The sequence below is a fragment of the Callithrix jacchus genome, chromosome 1 (assembly GCF_049354715.1).
Source record: "Callithrix jacchus isolate 240 chromosome 1, calJac240_pri, whole genome shotgun sequence".
Classification (NCBI taxonomy): Eukaryota; Metazoa; Chordata; class Mammalia; order Primates; family Cebidae; genus Callithrix; species Callithrix jacchus.
The window spans coordinates 71,821,322-71,839,508 of NC_133502.1; the positions used below are offsets into that span (position 1 = coordinate 71,821,322).

The following is an 18,187-nucleotide window of genomic DNA, read 5'->3' on the forward strand; positions in this document are numbered from 1 at the left end:
AAGCTATAAACGTTAAAACAAAGTAATGTTGGCATAAGGATACACAAATAGAACAGTGTATAATAAAGTAAAAATAAAGAGTTGGGAATAAACCCATAAATCTGAGTTTTTACAAAGCTACAAAAGCAATGCAGTGGAGAAAGGATGGTCTTTTCAGTGGCTATCCAAATAACAAAACTTTTTTTAAAAAAGAAGGAAAGAAAGGAAGGAAGGAAAGAAAAGAACCTGCATTCATCCTTAACACTACATGCAATAGATCTCTTGATAGATCATAGATTTATATACGACACCTAAAAACTATCAAACATATAGAAGAAAACATAGGAGAAAAATATTTGCAAAGCACATATCTGATAAAAGGTAAAGAATATAAAGAACTCTCAAAACTCAACAATAAGAAAACAACACAAAAAAAATGGGCAAAGTATTTGCATACTCTTCACCAAAGCAGCTACATGGATGAAAAATAAACATATGCAAAGGTTATCTTAAGGAAATGCAAATAAAACCAAAACGAAATAGCACACACCTGCTACAAAGGATAAAACATACCAAGTGTTGAGGAGGATGTGGAGGAATTGGAACTCATACACTGATGTCAGAAATGGTACAGACACTTTGGGACAGGCTGGCAAAATTTTTAAACATTTTTAAACGTTATATGTATGATCCAGTCATTCCATTCCTAGGTTTCAAAGTACCTGAGACTAGGAAATGGATATGCATACAAAGACTTGTGCACGCACAAATGTTCAAAGTAACTTTTTGAACTAATAGGCATGAACTGAAGACAACCCAGATGTACAGATGAATGGATAAACAAATTGATACACACAAGAACCCGTGAATGGAACTGAAAACTGCTGAGTGAAAGAAGCCAGACAAAAAAAAGAGCAAGATTCTGTTTATATAAAATTTTAGAAAATACAAACTAATATTCAATTAGAGAAAGAAGGTCGGGGATTGCTTGGAGAGGGAAGGAAAGAAGTGGGTGGAAGGAAGGCATGCGGAAACTTTTGGGAGTGATAGATATTTTCGTGATCTTGCTTGCGATGATGGTTTCCAAATATCGAATAACTTTCAAAACTTATCAAATTATACACATCTTGGTTCATAAATTACACTCAATAAAACTATTAAAAAATTTAGAGGCTATTAAAAAATGGAGCTTACTGAACACTAGCAAGCATATGGCATTATCAGAAAACAAATGTATACTTTCCTCATTCATGTATTTGTCTGCATCTCTTGGATGCCTGTTAGGTGCTAGGCCCTGTGATGGTGACTGCGTGCACAAGAGAGAGCAGGACAAAGCTCCAGCTCAATGAATTTGATTTCCCCTGTTGTTCACAAATGCTTTCATTTGACTTGTAGATATTTATCAACCATTAGTATATTGGTTCTAATGAAGGAGTAAGAACATTTTAAGCTAAAATTATTTTTTCTTTCTTTTTTTTTTTTAAATTGAGATGGAGTCTTGCTCTGTTGCCCAGGTTTGAGTGCTGTAGCATGATCTTGGCTCACTGCAACCTCTGCCTCCCGGGTTCAACTGGTCCTCCCACCTCAGCCTCCCTAGTAGCTGGGATTCCAGGCACACACCACTACATCCAGCTAATTTTTGTATTTTTAGTAGAGACGGGCTTTCACCATGTTGTCAGGCTGGTCTTGAATTCCTGACCTCAAGTGATCTGCCAGCCTCAGCTTCCCAAAGTGCTGGGATTACAATATGAGCCACCCTGCCTGGCCCCATTTTAAGCTGAAATTCAATGGTGGTGAAGAACAAAATTAATACTTTTGAGAAATGCCCCTGCAATGGTGCACTCTAAATTGGAGGGCTCTCTTCCAGACCCTAGTGATCTCAGCCTAATGGCTCACTGAGTGGTACTGAAAAAAACCGTAACTCTATGTGCTGGGAATCCAAGTGTATTTTAAACAAGAAGCAGGGCTGGGGGAAATAAACAAGCTTGTTCTTGGGTGAACTTCTCAATGGGACTTGTCCTGTTCAAAAATAAATGTCCTGTATCATCTATTCCTTATCATAAAAACAGAAATTTGAATGACTCATTCAAGCTAATAAATAAGGTATAATAGCTTTTAAATCTTTTTCATATTTGTGGCTCTGTTCTCTGTAGAAAGCCCTACAATATTTATCAAAAATAAATCATTTAACTTATCAGAAAACAGACCCTTTTACAAGTGTAGAATAATCCACAACTTGTAGCATTTTAATATTTCCTATATAGAAAAGAAGTGTACATTTTCTTGGAAGCTGAAGGACAACCAAACTAGCATTAAAAATTCAAAAGAAATATTTAAAATTTTAAAGGACCCAACTGGGTGAAGGATACAAATAAATCACAAAGATCTTTGCTTTCTTGACCCCATATGCCAACATCTCAGGAAACACTCAGTTCCAGATTATTCTACATAGAGTAGTCTGTGTTTAGTAACCATTTTCTGAACTCGAAGGAAATAAAATGGCTACAACCTCCAGGAGCTCAACCCTTCCTGTCTTTTCCAACTTCTGCAGCTAACTTGGCCACTTCTTAATGTTCATTCTCCTCTATTGCATCTACAAATCTTGGTGTGTCCCACTGTTCAGCCCTCAGGCCTCTGTATTCTCTCTAAAAATAATCTCATCGAGTCCCTTATCTTTTAAAATCCCCTTGTGCTGACTCCCACAGCTAAATCTCCAACTCAGATCCTTGTCTTGAACCCCAGTCCCACGCATACAACTGCCTCCTTGAAATCCCTATAGGGGCCGAGCATGGTGGCTCATGCCTGTAATCTCAGCACTTTGGCAGGTGGATGCAGGCAGTTCAAGACTAGCCTGAGCAACATGGCAAAACCCCATTACTACAAAAAACACAAAAGTTAGCCAGGCATAGTGGTGTGAGCCTGTAGTCCCAGCTACCAGGATGCTGAGGTGGAAGGATCACTTGAGCTAGGAAGGTTGAGGCTGCAGTAAGCTGTGATTGTGCCCCTGCACTCTAGCTTGGGTGACAAAGCGAGACACTTTGAGGAGGGGAGGGGAGGGAAGGGGAGGAGAGGGGAGGGGAAGGGAGGGCAGGAGAGGGGAGGGAAGGGGAGAGGATAAAAGAAAGAAGAAAGAGAGAGAGAAATCTTGACGGGATGCCCTCACACATCTCAACCATAACATGCACAAAGAGAATTCTCAGTTCCTCACTACCCACCCCAAAATTGCTCCTCCTAATCTGCTGGGCTCCAGGCACCATGGCTCCCTAGGGTTCAGGATGACTGGGGCTATCACCGCAGCACCCCCTCCTTACCAATTGCATCTGTTACTGGCAGCAAATCCGGGCACATCTGCTGTAACCTCAATTCTTGCCTCCTCAGCAGACAGAATTTGATGGAGGGGCATAAGGCAGAGGGAGAGACTGAGGCAAGTTTTAAAGCAGAAGTGACAGCTTATTAAAAAGCTTTAGAGCAGGGATGAAAGAAATAGAGGGCATTTGGAAGAGGGCCGGGCAGGCAAATTCAGAGCGCATTGTTTGACCTTTGACTTGGGGTTTTCTACATAGGCATGCTTCTGAGGGGGTTGCCTCTTTTCTCTGAATTCTTGCCATGGGGTGTGCTGCCCACATGCGCAGTGGCCCGCCAGTACTTGGGAGGGGCTGCATGCACAGTGTATTTACTGGAGTTGTGAGCATGCTCACTTGAGGTGTTCTTCCCATACCAGAGTGTTCCTAGAAGGTCACATGCCAGTTACACTCCACCATTTTACCCCTTAGTGCACATGCTTAAGTCCCCTCCCCCAACTCCTGAGATCTTATCGGGAGGCTGCTGTTTTAGGTGTTTCTATCTATTGGGAGACTGCATTTTGCTGGCACCAGTCATGACCAATTATTATTTTAGAGAGACAGCTTAAAAACTACCTGACCATTACCTGATGGTTGCCTGACATTCCTGGTGGGGGGGAGGGGGTGCGTCTCCTGCCCTGCTCATGTCTGACTAGCTGCCCACTGTAACACATCACACGGCTGCATGTCCTATCAATGCCAACTCGGACTCTTCCCATGTCTTCCGTTCTCCCATGACTCCTGCTCCCCTTGTCACCTCTGACGGCTTTTGTGGCTCCCAGTTGGCCTCCTGGTGCCCACCCTGTTCATTTTCACAGCCAAGTGGTTGGGGAACATTGTAGATCATGCCATTCACTTGTTTAACACCTCAGTTGGGAGGTGAGGGGAGTCTATACTACACTATTGTATATATTCATGTATCTGGTTGCTAGCCCCCAGAACCTCTGTCTTCTGGCCCCGTCGCCCTTTCTGCTCCCCAACGCACTCTGAACCTGCTCAGTCTCTCAGCCTCCCCGGCCTCCTCACAGTGCCTCACACGTGATGAGCGGTTCCCATCACAGGGTCTGTGTCCTCGTGGTCCTATTGCCTAGATCTTTCCCTTTGATATTTCTGCTGCCACCTGCTGCAGCCTCTCTAACTTGGAGGCCTGCTCGAGTGTTCAGGCTTCTCCTCATGGGTCAACGGGCTGAGAGGCTTCCCAGATCTCCCCAAATAAACAGCCTCCTCCCCCAGCCCTCTGTCGCTATCCCCAGATCCTGCTGTAGCTTCCTTCCTCTTTCTTCAGAGCCTTTATTAGTATAATAACATTCTGTAGTATATTTAGAATATTTATGTAGTTTTGTTGCCCTCAAGAAGATTAGTCTAGCAGGTCAAACAAGGCCACGAAACGCACTGGGTGCTCAATGCCTGTGGACAGGGGTTAGTAGGCATAGTATTTAACTGGCTGAATTGGCAATTGCAAAAACCTGATTTTAGAAACTGATTCTGCAGGTTCACATTATTTCATAGTTTGCACATAATATTATAGTATTTTTGTACTGTATTTTTTCTTTTGAGATGGAGTCTCGCTGTGTCACCCAGGCTGCAGTGCAGTGGCACAATCTCAGTTCACTGCAACCTCTGCCTCCTGTGTTCAAGCGATTCTCCCACCTCAGCCTCCCGAGTAGCTGGGTGCCTACCACCACACCCAGCTTATTTTTGTATTTATGGTAGAGACAGGGTTTCACCATGTTGGCTAGGCTGGTCTCAAACTCCTGACCTCAAGTGATCCTCCCTTCCCAGCCTCCCAAAGCACTATTCTGAACTATGATCCAACTCTCACCAAATAAAATCCCAGTGTACTTACAAGACAGTGTGATGCATCTAGAAGGGAAGAGTCAATTACCAGAGAGGGAGGAGGTGTTAAGGAAGGGGAAAAAGATGGATTTGTTAAGTACCTATTCTGTGCCAGGCCCAGTGCCTGGGACTACATATTCATCATTGCATTTAGTTCCCTTCAGAACATAGAATCCCTTTCTTTTTTTCTTTCTTTTTTATTTTTTTAAGATGGAGTCTCGCTCTCTCACCTAGGCTAGAGTGCAATGGCATGATCTCAGCTCACTGCAACCTCTGCCTCCCAGGTTCAAGTGATTCTTTTGCCTCAGCCTCCCGAGTAGCTGAGATTACAGGCACCTACAATCATGCCCAGCTAATTTTTGTACTTGTAGAGAGGGGGTTTAACCATGTTGGCCAGGCTGGTCTGATAAATTCCTGACCTCAGGTGATCCACATGCCTCAGCCTCCCAAAGTGCTGGGATTACAGGCATGAGCCACTGCCCCTGGTCAAGATCCCTTTCTCAGAAGGCAGGAAACTGAGATCCAAGGCTACCTGGCTAGCAAGAGCCAAGATTCTCCTGGGTCTGTATGGCTTCATTGGTGTGCTTTCCCCTACTTTTTGCTGCCCCATCTGGAAACACCTGATCACAGAGTGATGCTGGTGCTGGGTTTTATTTATTTTTGAGGGAGGGTCCTGCTGTGTCACCCAGGCTGAAGTGTAGTAGCATGACCATGGCTCACTGCAGCCTTGACCTCCTGGGCTCAAGGGATCCTCCCATCTCAGCCTCTCAAATAGCTGGGACTACAGGCATATACCATCATGGTCAGCTAATTTTTGCATTTCTTGCAGAGAAGAGTTTTTGCCATGTTTCCCAGGCATCTCAAACTCCTGAGCTCGGGTGATCCCCCTGCCTTGCCTCCCAAAGTGCTGGGATTACAGGTACGAGCCCCTGTGCACAGCCTGGTGCTGGGCTTTAGGGATGAACTGGAGACCACCAGTTACAGAATATGAGATCTTGACTTTTTCTAGAAACATTAGAATGGTTGCATCTGAGATTTCATTTATTCCCCTCTAAAATATTCGGGTGATTTCTTCCTTGTAGCTATTCTTTCAACAATGATCTACATTTGGCTATATCAGAAGTCCATGAGCAGTGGCTTTAAAATATTAGGGGTTCTGGGCCGGGCGCGGTGGCTCACGCCTATAATCCCAGCACTTTGGGAGGCCGAGGGGGTGGATCACTAGGTCAAGAGATTGAGACCATCCTGGTCAACATGGTGAAACCCCATTTCTACTAAAAATACAAAAATTAGCTGGGCATGGTGGCACAGCCTGTAGTCCCAGCTACTCGGGAGGCTGAGGCAGGAAAACTGCCTGAACCCAGGAGGCGGAGGTTGCGATGAGCCGAGATCGCGCCATTGCACTCCAGCCTGGGTAATAAGAGTGAAACTCCATCTCAAAAAAATAAAAATAAATTAGGGGTTCTATTTATTTACTTGAATGAAATGTCCCAAGGTAGAAAATCAAAGCTGTTGGCTTGGGAGCCACAATGCTCCAGGTTCTTTTCTCCCGGTTATTATGTATGTGCTCTTTTCAGCACGTAGTCACAGGATGGCTGTCCCATATAGGCATCCTGTCCACGATCCCAGCAAGGGGAAACGGAAGGGTCAAGACTTCTCCTAGGGGCACCTTCCCACTTTTAAGCAGCTTCCCAGAAGCCCCATGACTGGATTTTACTTCTACTTCCATTACACACCTGGTCATCCCACTGTCAAGGAAAGCAGCAAATGAATGTAGTATTTTTAGCTGCCCACATTGGTTCCCCCAAAGAATCAGAGTTCTTTGGGTAGGAAAGAGGTGAAAAATGGGTAGTGGGTTGGCAACCAGCAGTGTCTGCCAGGCCTAGGGCCTCCCTGCCTCAGGGTGGAAGCCCAGGCAAAGTAGAGCCTGCGGGCCTGAGGACCTCCCTGTAGGGCTTGCCTTAATGTGTGTTCGTATTCCCTTGGCAGGACATGGAGAGGCTCATCAGACCTGTCCACCAGCACCACCAGCACAAGGACCATGATTGAAACCATCAGAAACTGCCTGATCAGCAGTATCCACAGTCCCAGCCACACAGTTACCCTGAAGCAGGAGCATGCTTATGAGTTGGAAGGGCTGCAGTGGGTGGCCGGGGACCTCTCAGCCCCCTGCAAGTTCTGCCACTAGATGCGGAGGCTCTTGCAGCAGCACGGGAATGCGGTACAGTTTCTGCATGAGGACAAAAAGCTCAGGACGGAGATGAAGAAGCTCATGCATGACAGCATGGTCCCCAGGTCCCTGAAAAGGACAATGTGTCTATCAGGCACTATTATCAAGAGCTCATTAAAGACACAGACATTGCTGGGTTGGTTCTGCCTGAGTCAGCCCAGGTGCTGGCCACCGCAGCCCGAGGCCTACAGGACAAGCAGGGCCATGCAGAGCAAGCTGCTGGAACGAACTCCAGGAGATTTTATGCAAGTCAGAGTTGGGCTTGCTGCCAAAACCGAACAAAGAGGCAAAGCTTCCTGGGGACCCGTGTCATTCCTCCTCCACTTCCTCCACTGGTGTGTTCTCCACACAAGGAAGTGGGCTTAGGTCTAGGGAATCAACAGTGTAAAGTCCTATTTTGGCCTCAAAATGTCAAAAACTGATCATTTTGTCTGTAATTTGAAAGTTACTAGATTTTACCTCTTATAAGAAAAAAAAAATCTCTCCACATTATGATCTCTCTCTTGATTTGGGTTATTCTGCTGCTAATTAATCATCCAAAGCTTTTTTCCCCTCATTTTGAATGGAAACGTGCTTTAAAAGCTTGTTGCTGAAAGCTAACATAGGAAGGCTTTCACTAGTGGGAGATGCTAGGCTTGGCTGGGCTGAAGGTGGTGCAGGAGGTGAGTTCTTGGCACAACTGAATAGAACAGCATTGTGCCCTGATGACTTACTATGCAATTTCAGCTCAATTGAGCTTCAAATACTAGACATTCCAATGGCAATGGCTCCACAGAAATGAAGCCTTTGGTTAGCTCTGGTCCATGGATTTTGTTCTTTTTCCATCTCATTAGTACTAATTACAGTTTGTTGAATGCTTACCATAGACTACTACACACACTTTATGTTAATGAGTTAATTTAATTCTCAAAAAATTGAAAGAGCCCAGAATTATTATCTTCACCTTATAGGTGGACACTCAGGGTCAAGAAATGTAAAGAACTTGTTTAGGATCACACATTTGCTGAAACAGTGAGCCGTAAGACAAATCCAAGTACATCTGGCTGAGGCCTGGCTTCTTGCAGGCTATTCCCGGGTCTCTGAAAGCAGTACTGATTTGGAAATATCACCTTAAAGAACACTACTGGCCTGGGGTGGTGGCTTATGCCTGTAATCCTGGCACTTTGGGAGGCCAACACGGGAGGATCAATTGAGGCCAGGAGTTTGAGACCAGTCTGGGCAACGTAGGGAGACCTTGTCTCTACCAAAAAAATTCTTTTTTAAAATGGTAGAGCATGGTGTTCCCCATCTGTAGTTCCAGCTACTTGGGAGGCTGAGGTGAGAGGATTGCTTTAGCCTAGGAGTTCGAAGCTGCAGTGAGCTATGATCATACCACTACACTCCAGCGTGAGCGACAGTGACAACCTGTCTCAAAAACAAAACACAAACAAAAAACCCACTATTACAATTCTTCAGGATTTCACTTTTTCCAGTCCACTAATTTTTATTAAACATTTATCTTAAAATTCAGTGTTTATGAAATACTTTGTGAATGCCTATTATGTGCAAGTACTGAGTTTAATGCTTTATATACATTCCATTATGAGAACTCCATTCCACCTGAGGAAGTAAGCATTAGAATGCCCAGTGCTGACTGAACAAACAGATGAACTGAGTTGGAAGGAGATCACCAGTTTGTCCGAAATCACAAATAGCATGGTAGAAATGTGGATTCTATGGGAGGTTGAGGCAGGAGAATCACTTGAACCTGGGAGGCGGAGGTTGTGGTGGGCTGAGATTGCACCATTGCACTCCAACCTTGGCAACAAGAGCGAAACTCTGTCTCAAAAAAAGAAAAAATAAATAAAAAGAAATGTGGATTCTAGATGTTACTCTCAAGACAGCCCTCCTCCTAACTACCTCATTGGTAGCATTTCCAGTTGCAAGTGACAGAAATTCCATCCAGCTCCGGGTGAGAAAAGAGGAAAATGTACATCTTCTGATGCTCAATGGGGAAGAGGCAGGGTGGCCTGGAGGATGCCCGGATATGGATGTGGGGACTTACCTGCTGTTACGACCCCTCTCTCTGTTTTTTTTGTCTGTTTCCTGATGCTTGCTTTGCTATTTTTGCTGTGGACTGACTTCTCACATTTCATTACAGCTTGGGATCTGAGGCTGAGAGGACTTCCTTCTCCTAGTTCATGTTTACTGCATTTCCAGGAAGGGACACTGGCCCATTGAGGTACTGTCCCCTTACAGGACTAACCAAGGTGTTACCCACTCACCTCTGTGGTAAGGTAGTATGATTAACAGCTAAGACCAAAACCCACAACTAAAGTGGGGCAGGAGGAGTATTTCAAAAGAAAAGACCATGCTTCCAGGCCAGAGGACACAAACTTAGATGACTTCAGGGGCCAGGCTTGTAGTAAAAATGAAGCAGGCTCAATGGGGACTGTGACAAATAGCAGAGCCCACACTGCACATAAAGAAAATATTGTCATGTTGGAATGTAGGCTGAGTGTAGCCAGAGATGCCAATTTTTTTGAGAAAAGCAAGAAATCTAGATTTTTTTTTCATGTTAAATGTCTTGATTCTTTTGCATGCTGTCAGCTAGTTAAAAATAGTTTTAAAACATTGTGTGGTTGTAACAAAGAACTTCTGTGAACCAGATGTGACCCCCAGGCCATCACTAGTTTGCAAAAACCCTGGCTGTAGGTAGAAAATATAATAAATGTCCACTCCACCTCAGGAATGCTCCCTGGGGAGATTCACAATGCCTGGGGCCTCAAGCTGTGGGTTTTCTTTCTTTCTGCTATAACTCCTCAAAAGGCAGCTCTTCTGAATACACAGAAAATGGGAGGCCCCTAGGTGAGGTTTTAGAAGGCACTATCCAGACATCACCCTCGTGGTCAACATGTTCACCATGCTCTGTGCTAAGACAGACCTGGGCTGATTGTTGCAGAAGACCCAGTGTATTACATAGCGTCCAGAGAAATAGAGCCAAGAAGAGATATATCCAGATATAAAGAAATTTATTTATTTATTTTTTTCCTTTTTAAAAATTTTTATTTTTAGAGGCACAATCTTGCTCTGTTGCCCAGGCTGGAGTGCAACGGCACAATCACAGATCCCTGCAGCCTTGAACTCCTAGGCTCAAGCGATCCTCCTGACTCAGTCTCCTGAGTAGCTGGGACAACAGGCATGCATCCCCATGCCTGGCTAATTTTTTTTTTGGTAGAGGTGGGGTCTTGCTTGTTGCCCAGGCTTATATACTCCTGCTTCTGTATGTATGTATGCATGTATGTATGTATCCTCTTTTTCGAAAATGATTTCACTGAATCTTTCTTTAAGCATGGACTTTTCTGAATCTCTGGGGACACTTAGAGGGAAGAGGAAGGGAAGGTTTTAGATACCCCTTAGGACCACATTGGCCCTGGGTGCAGGACAAGCCCAGGCAGGAGAAACAGACCCTGCTGAGGGGTCTCCTCTTTGCCTCCTCCCTGGGTCCCAGCTGGGTGGTCTCCTCAGCTCACTGCCAGCCAGGGTCAGGCAGTGCATGGCCAAGCCCACCACTATGTCATTATTCCAGGGGGAAGGGGCTTGAAGGCTACGTCATGGGGTGATGGGAACTTGGATTTAGTTGGTATGACCTGAGCTCAAGGTTCAGCTTTTCCACATCCTGGCGGCGGGGCCTTCAGGTGGGAATTCCTCCTCTGCAAAATGAGAGCTTGTGAGAATTAAACTGGCCCTGGCATTTAGGAAACAGCCCTGTGATGTAGGTTCATGCTCTCGTGACCCAATTACTTCCCAAATACAAAAAATTAGCTAGGAGTGGTGGTGGGCACCTGTAATTCCAGCTACTCAGGAAGCAAAGACAGAAAATTGCTTGAATCCAGGAGGCAAAGGTTGCAGTGAGCTGAGATTGTTCCACTGCATGCCAGCCTAGGCAACAGAGCAAGGTTCTGTCTCACAAGAAAGAAAAAAAGAAAAAAAAATGAAATGGAATGAGATGAAAAGGAATATATGTAACATAGGCAAGGACTTCATGACTAAAACACTAAAATCATTGGCAACAAAAGGCAAAATAGACAACTGGGACCTAATTAAATTCCAGAGCTTCTGTACAGCAAAAGAAACAATCAACAGAGTGAATCAGCAACCAACAGAATAGGAAAAAATTTTGCAATCTACCCATCTGACAGAATCTACAAAGAACTAAAACAGATATACAAGTAAAAAGCAAACAAACCCATCCAAAAGTGGGAGAAAGATATAAACAGACACTTTTCAAAAGAAGGCATATATGAGGCCAACAAACATATGAAAGAATGCTCATCATCACTGATTATTAGAGAAATGCAAATCAAAACCACATTGAGACATCATCTCATGCCAGTCAGAATGGCGATCATTAAAAAATCTGGAGACAACGGATGCTGGAGAGGATGTGGAGAAATAGGAACACTTTTACACTGCTGGTGGGAGTGTATACTAGTTCAACCATTGTGGAAGACAGTGTGGCACTTCCTCAAGGACCTAGAAATAGAAATTCCATTTGACCCAGCAATCCCATTACTGAGTAATATACCCAGAGGATTATAAATCATTCTATTATAAGGACACATGCACACATATGTTCATAACAGTGCTGTTTACAATAGCAAAGACCTGGAACCAAACCAAATCCAGCGCCCTGGACCAGTAACAAAAAGGAACAGAAGAACAGGGAACCAGCACTGCCACCCTACGGCTCAACTATAGCTGCCACCTGCACACGGCACGGCAGACGCAGCGGCAACCCCAGCTCCGCCTGCCATAAACAGCTGAAGGGGACGCAGGGATCAAGGCCGCCTCAGAGGCTGCCACCTGGCCACCTCTGCACCCGTCCCTGCCCTGGTGGCAGCCAGCCACAGTCCTACCTCTCCGGCGCTCTGCAGTCTCCGTCGCTGCCACCCACTTGGCTGTGCCACAGGCTCCAGCCTCTAGCATGCAGCAGATGTCTCTTCTTCCTTCTCCTGGCATGGAACAGCTGGGTGGGCAAAGCCAGAAAAGCCACAGAGACCTGCCTCTTCCTCCACCATCACGTGGAAGCCACCACCGCTTCTCCAAAGAAACTCGCTCTGACCGCGCCGCCGCCGCTGCTGACTTCTCTCTGGCTGGGCCAGGCCAGGGCTGCCGCCGTCTCTGCTGACTTTGCTACGGCCAGAGCCGGCCAGGGCCTCCGACACCTACGCTGACTTCCCTCCTGCTGGATCGGGGCCGCCGCCTCTGCTGACTCCCTCAAGTAGTGCCGCTGCTCTTGCCAGATCCTCACAGGAAGCGCAGTCTCAGCTTCCGTAGGGGCACGCACGCTGGCAGGCACTCTAAAGGGATTTATTAAGAGGAATTTGCTTATGTGATTTATGAAGGTTGAGAAATCCCACAATCTGCCATCTGCAAGCTGGTGACCCAGGAAAGCTAGCTGGTAGTGTAGTTAAAGATCTGAGAGCCTGAGAGCTGATGGTACAGATACCAGTCTGAGTCTGAAGGCGTGAGAGCAGGAGATCGATGCCCCAGCTCAAACAGGCAGAGCAAATTAAACCCTCCTCAACCTTTTTGTTGCATTTGGGCTTTCAATGGATTGGATGCTGCCACCCACACTGGGGAGGGCCACCTGCTCTCCTCAGTCCACCATTTCAAATGCAGGTCTCTTCCAGACACTCCTGCAGATGCACCTGGAAATAATGCTAGGCCGCATATTTGGGCATCCCGTGGCCCAGTCAAGTGGACACATAAAACTATCACACTCGGCAGGTGGTTCATGCCTGTAATCCCAGCACTATGGGAGACCGAGGTGGGTGGATCACAAGGTCAGGAGTTCCAGACTAGCATGACTAACATGGTGAAACCCTGTCTCTACTAAAAATACAAAAAATTAGCTGGGTGTGGTGGCATGCACCTGTAATCCCAGCTACTCAGGAGGCTGAGGCAGGAGAATCATTTGAACCTGGGAGGCGAAGGTTGCACTGAGCCAAGATCACACCACTGGTGTGGGCAACAGAGCAAGACTCTATCTCCAAGTAAAAACTATCACACTCAGGAATAAGAGCAGGAAGTCTAACCTGTGAATAGTTGGGAGGCAAGCTGATCATCACAACACCATGTGATGAGTGTAGGGCCGTAGTGGAGCAGCTACATAACGGCAGCGCACTAAATATCTCCTAGGGAAAGGGGCTTAGGGAAGGTGAAGGTCACAATTTCCAGAAGTATGTGTTTGTTTTACCTTAGTTGTTTGGGTTGCAAGGAAAACAGACTAGTTTGCCCAGTTTATGAAAGGTAGAGGGAGGGTTCTGTCCTAAGGCTGCACGGAGACAGGTGGACAAATAGAGTTGTAATCATGAGGCAGCAAGGCCTCTGGGACACACGCCTTAGGGACAAAAGGTCTCTGGCTGTGGTTTGGAGTTTGGCTACAATAGGAACCTCAGATGTAGGACTTTGCTGGTCTATTCACCACTCGGCATCTCTGCTCAGTTCTCTTCCTGGGCCCAGCCAGCTACTTCTCCTTCAACTTATTCACACTTTCTGTGGGTCCTGACTCTGATTATTTGTATCCTTCAAGCTCAGCCTCCACTTTTCTTTATCTTTCTTTTTTCTTTTCTTTTTTTTGAGGTGGCGTCTCCCTCTGTTACCCAGGCTGGAGTGCTGTGGTTGGATCTTGGCTCACTGCAACCCTCTGCTTCCCTGCACTCAAATGATTCTCATGCCTCAGCCTTCTGAGTAGCTGGGACTACAGGCATGCACCACCATGGTTGGCTATTTTTTTTTCTTTTTTTGTAAAGACGGAATTCCACCATGTTTTCCAGGCTAGTCTCAAACTCCTGACCTCAGGCAATCCACCCGCCTCAGCCTCCCAAAGTGCTAGGATTACAAGCATGAGCCACCACGCCTGGCCATGTCTTCACTTTCAATTCTACGCTTCAAGAGAGATTTATAGGGTACCTTCTGTGTTTGCCAGGCCCTATTCTAGAATGTGGGAAACAGTAGTGAAAGCATGCCAGACAAGTTCCTTGCTCTCATGGGGGTAGAACATCAATAAAACAAGAAACATGGAGCCAGAGAGTTGCCAAAATGTTGTGATGTTACAAAACCAAAGTGGTAAAATCTGATTTAGAGCAGAGATTTAGACTGGGGGACCAGCAAAGTCCTCTCTGAGCAGGGGAGGTTCAAGTGCCATCTGGGTGACAAGAACCAGCCAAAGATGAGTCAAGCATGCCAGCTGATCTGAACAGTGGCAGGAGTGGTGAATGGAGAGGGAGGCCAGGGCTGGACACAGGGGCATGCTCAGACTTGAACCCAAGGAATACTATGGGCTGGTTTGCACTGCAGGCAGCTTGTTCTGTTTGATCTCAGATGAACAGTCAAATGCATGCTCTTCCTATACCTTGCTACATAATAACAATTAATGACAACCAGGCTCTGTTTATCACTCAGCAGTCCCAAATCACTTCCTAGGTCTGATCTAACTGAAATAGAGAGTCTCTGTCCAAAGGTGCTCCTAGGAAACAAAGTTGCTGGACATTCACTAATTTTTGTTCTATTCCAAAGACTGCATGTTCTCTCCACAAAATGCCCACATGCATGTCTGTGACATCGGGCCAGGTTCCGGCCAAAGTATACCCAAATTTCAGGGCTTTTATGAGATGAAAGTCATATCTTTCTCATTTAAACTCCAAGCTTGTGTAGAGAGTACCCCATGATGCCACCAGGGAACTCAGGTTAGCTCTACATTGCTACTTGCAACTGGTGGGCCCAGTAGCTCTCCACCACAACCCAATTACAACCAGGTAGCTAGAAAGCAGAAATGGGGAGAGAGAGGGAATCCAGAACACCCTTCCATCCTTCTGCTCACAGCTCACCAGCCAGAACTTAGGAAGGTACATTCAGGGGTAATTTAATTCTACAATCACCAAAAAAACAGCTTTCTGTTTATTATAGAAAAAGGAGACATTGGATATTGGGGAACAACTATCAGTCACTGGCATGGCTTTTATTTTTTATATTTTTTCCTAATTATGAAAGCAATACATACTGCCAGGAATCCAGCGATACAAAAAGACAATAAAGGTCAGAAGGAATTCCAGAGGTAACTATTGTTTAAAACACACAACTTTCTGTAACCTTAGTTCTCACTTAACATTATATCCTGATAATATTCTCATATCAATAAATATAGATCTACTATTACTATCAGAGCTTTCCTTTTTTAAAAATTTTTCTTCTTGAGATGGAGTCTCGCTCTGTCGCCCAGGCTGGAAAGCCATGGTGTGATCTCAGCTCACTGTAACCTCCCCATCTCAGGTTCAAGCAGTTCTCCTGCCTCAGTTTTATTTGTCTGCATCTCTTGGATGCCTGTCAGGTGCTAGGCCCTGTGATGGTGACTGGGTGCACAAGAGAGAGCAAGACAAAGCTCCAGCTCAATAAATTTTATTTCCCTTGTTGTTTACAAATGCTTTCATTTGACCTGTAAATATGTCAACCATTAGTATCTTGGTTCTATTGAAGGAGGAGGAACATTTTAAGCTGAAAAATTCTTTTTTCTTTAATTGAGATGGAGTCTCACTCTGTTGCCCAGGGTTGCGTGCTGTGGCATGATCTTGACTCACTGCAACCTCTGCCTCCCAGGTTCAAGCGATCCGCTCACCTCAGCCTTCCAAGTAGCTGGGATTCCAGGTACGCACCACCACTCCTGGCTAATTTTTGTATTTTTAATAGAGATGGGATTTTACCATGTTGGCCAGGCTGGTCTCAAACTCCTGACCTCAAGTCATTCACCTACCTCGGCCTCCCAAAGTGCTGGGATTACAGGCATGAGCCACTGCACCTGGCCACGATCATAGCTTTTTGTGGCATGTTTGGACCATAATTTATTTATGCAATCACCTATGGTGTACTGGTAGATGGTTGTGATTTGAAGCTACTATAAACAAGATGATGAAGAGACTGTGGAGGATCTTTGTATGTTTGTCCTTTATTTTCTAGGCATAAATTCCTAGCAATGGCTAAATGCTGAATTAAAGAACACTTTTAAGGATTCCAATTCTTGCCGCCAAATTGGCCCCTAGACTTGCAGAAATTTATACTAATGCCTCCAATGTTTCTTTGTTTTTAAAAACTTTGTCTTTATTTGATTACTAGTAAGGATGATCATCTTTTCACATTTATTGACCATCTTTTTTTGTTAACTGTCAGTTCACATCTTTTTAAACAGTCCGTATTTTAATAGGAGTGTTCACTTTATCCTTCTGATTTGAAAAAAAAATCCACTTTATTAAGGATAACATATTGGCAAATGCTTATATAGTACTTATATATACCAAGCACTGTTCTTAGTTCTTAAGGTGTTTTTATTAATCCTCTCAACAGCCTATAAGGCAAGTATTGTTATCTCTATCTTACAGGTGAAGAAACTGAGGGACAGAAAAGATATACAATTTGCCCATTGTATAGTTGTACAGCTAGGAAGAAGCAGAACTGAGATTCACACTGAGCAGTCTGGTTCCAGATCCTTGCTTTTAACCACTGGACATTCAATTATAAATTAATCATAAAATGAATGTTTTGCCTCTTAGAAATTTTTTTTAGACTTTTACAATGTTTCCAATTTTTGTTTTTTAACTTCAAAGTTTTTGAAAATTCAGTTTTCATTTACATTGTCAAATCTAGTAATATTTTCCATATGGATTCCACGTTAGGATTCAGTTGGCCTTCAAGGGTAAAAAATGAAGCATAATTAATGTATGTCATATGTACTTCTGCAAAGTCACCAAGAAATTTCCGACGAACATATAAAGAAAATGTCAGAAAGGCTCATCGTGCTATATGGTTTCTTGTTATAAATTTCTTCTAAAGGCTGGGCACAATGGCTCACACCTGTAATCCCAGCACTTTCGGAGGCTGAGGAGGACAGATCTGAGGTCAGGAGACTGAGACCAACTGGCTAACACAGTAAAACCCTGTCTCTACTGAAAAAAAAAAAAAAAAATTAGCTGGGCATGGTGGCACTCACCTGTTGTCCCAGCTACTCGGGAGCCTGAGATAGGAGAATCGATTGAACCCGGGAGGCGTAGGTTGCAGTGAATCAAGATTGCGCCACTGCACTCTAGCCTGGGTGACAGAATGAGACTCTGTCTCAAAAATAAAAAAATAAATTTCTTCTAAAACACATTGGCCCACCAGCCTCTACTACCAAGCTCTGTTTGACACTCACAGCACCTCTTAACTCTGATATCCAACAATATCCTGAATCCTTTGCTAATACTTTCTTCCCACCCCAGCCTACTTCATCATTATTAGATTTCATTTAATACCACCCTTCATTTAGGTACTTGTCATGAACAGGAACAATACAATTTCTGCCCTTGAAGAGTTCCACATCCCCTGAGGCATTACCCCACTCTTTCCCTGAACTATAGTCTATCTACCTCTGGGGTGTACTCTCTCATTTCTCAATACATCTTTCAACCTCAAGAAATCCTCCCTAAATCCTATCCATGGCTCAAGTTTTCCTTCTTCTAGTTTCTTGTTCACTTTAGCTCACAAAATAAAGTCCCCATTAAAAAAACAAAACAAAAAACTCCTTGGGCACTTATTGCATGCATTAATATGAGTGTTAAAAGCGGAGTTGAAACCAGGGAGACCACCTGAGATCATAAATGTAAATGTATGGCATATAAAGTACTATTTCCCATAGTTCTATTAAAGATAAGGACCCATTTTTTAAAAAAAGTGTTGCACACAAAGTTACAATGAATTACTAAAAGAAGAGCTAGAGCCCAGGTCTTGG

At 44.5% G+C, this 18,187-nt stretch overlaps 1 long non-coding RNA gene across 1 annotated transcript in view; it reads right to left on the minus strand.

Annotated features, from left to right (window-relative positions):
- Positions 1-12,657, minus strand: part of LOC144581420 (uncharacterized) — a 126,207-nt gene extending 113,550 nt beyond the window's left edge. The window contains exon 1 of the long non-coding RNA XR_013532222.1: positions 12,285-12,657. This is a non-coding gene — a long non-coding RNA (uncharacterized LOC144581420). The remainder of the gene's footprint in view (positions 1-12,284) is intronic.
- Positions 12,658-18,187: the final 5,530 nt, after the last annotated feature.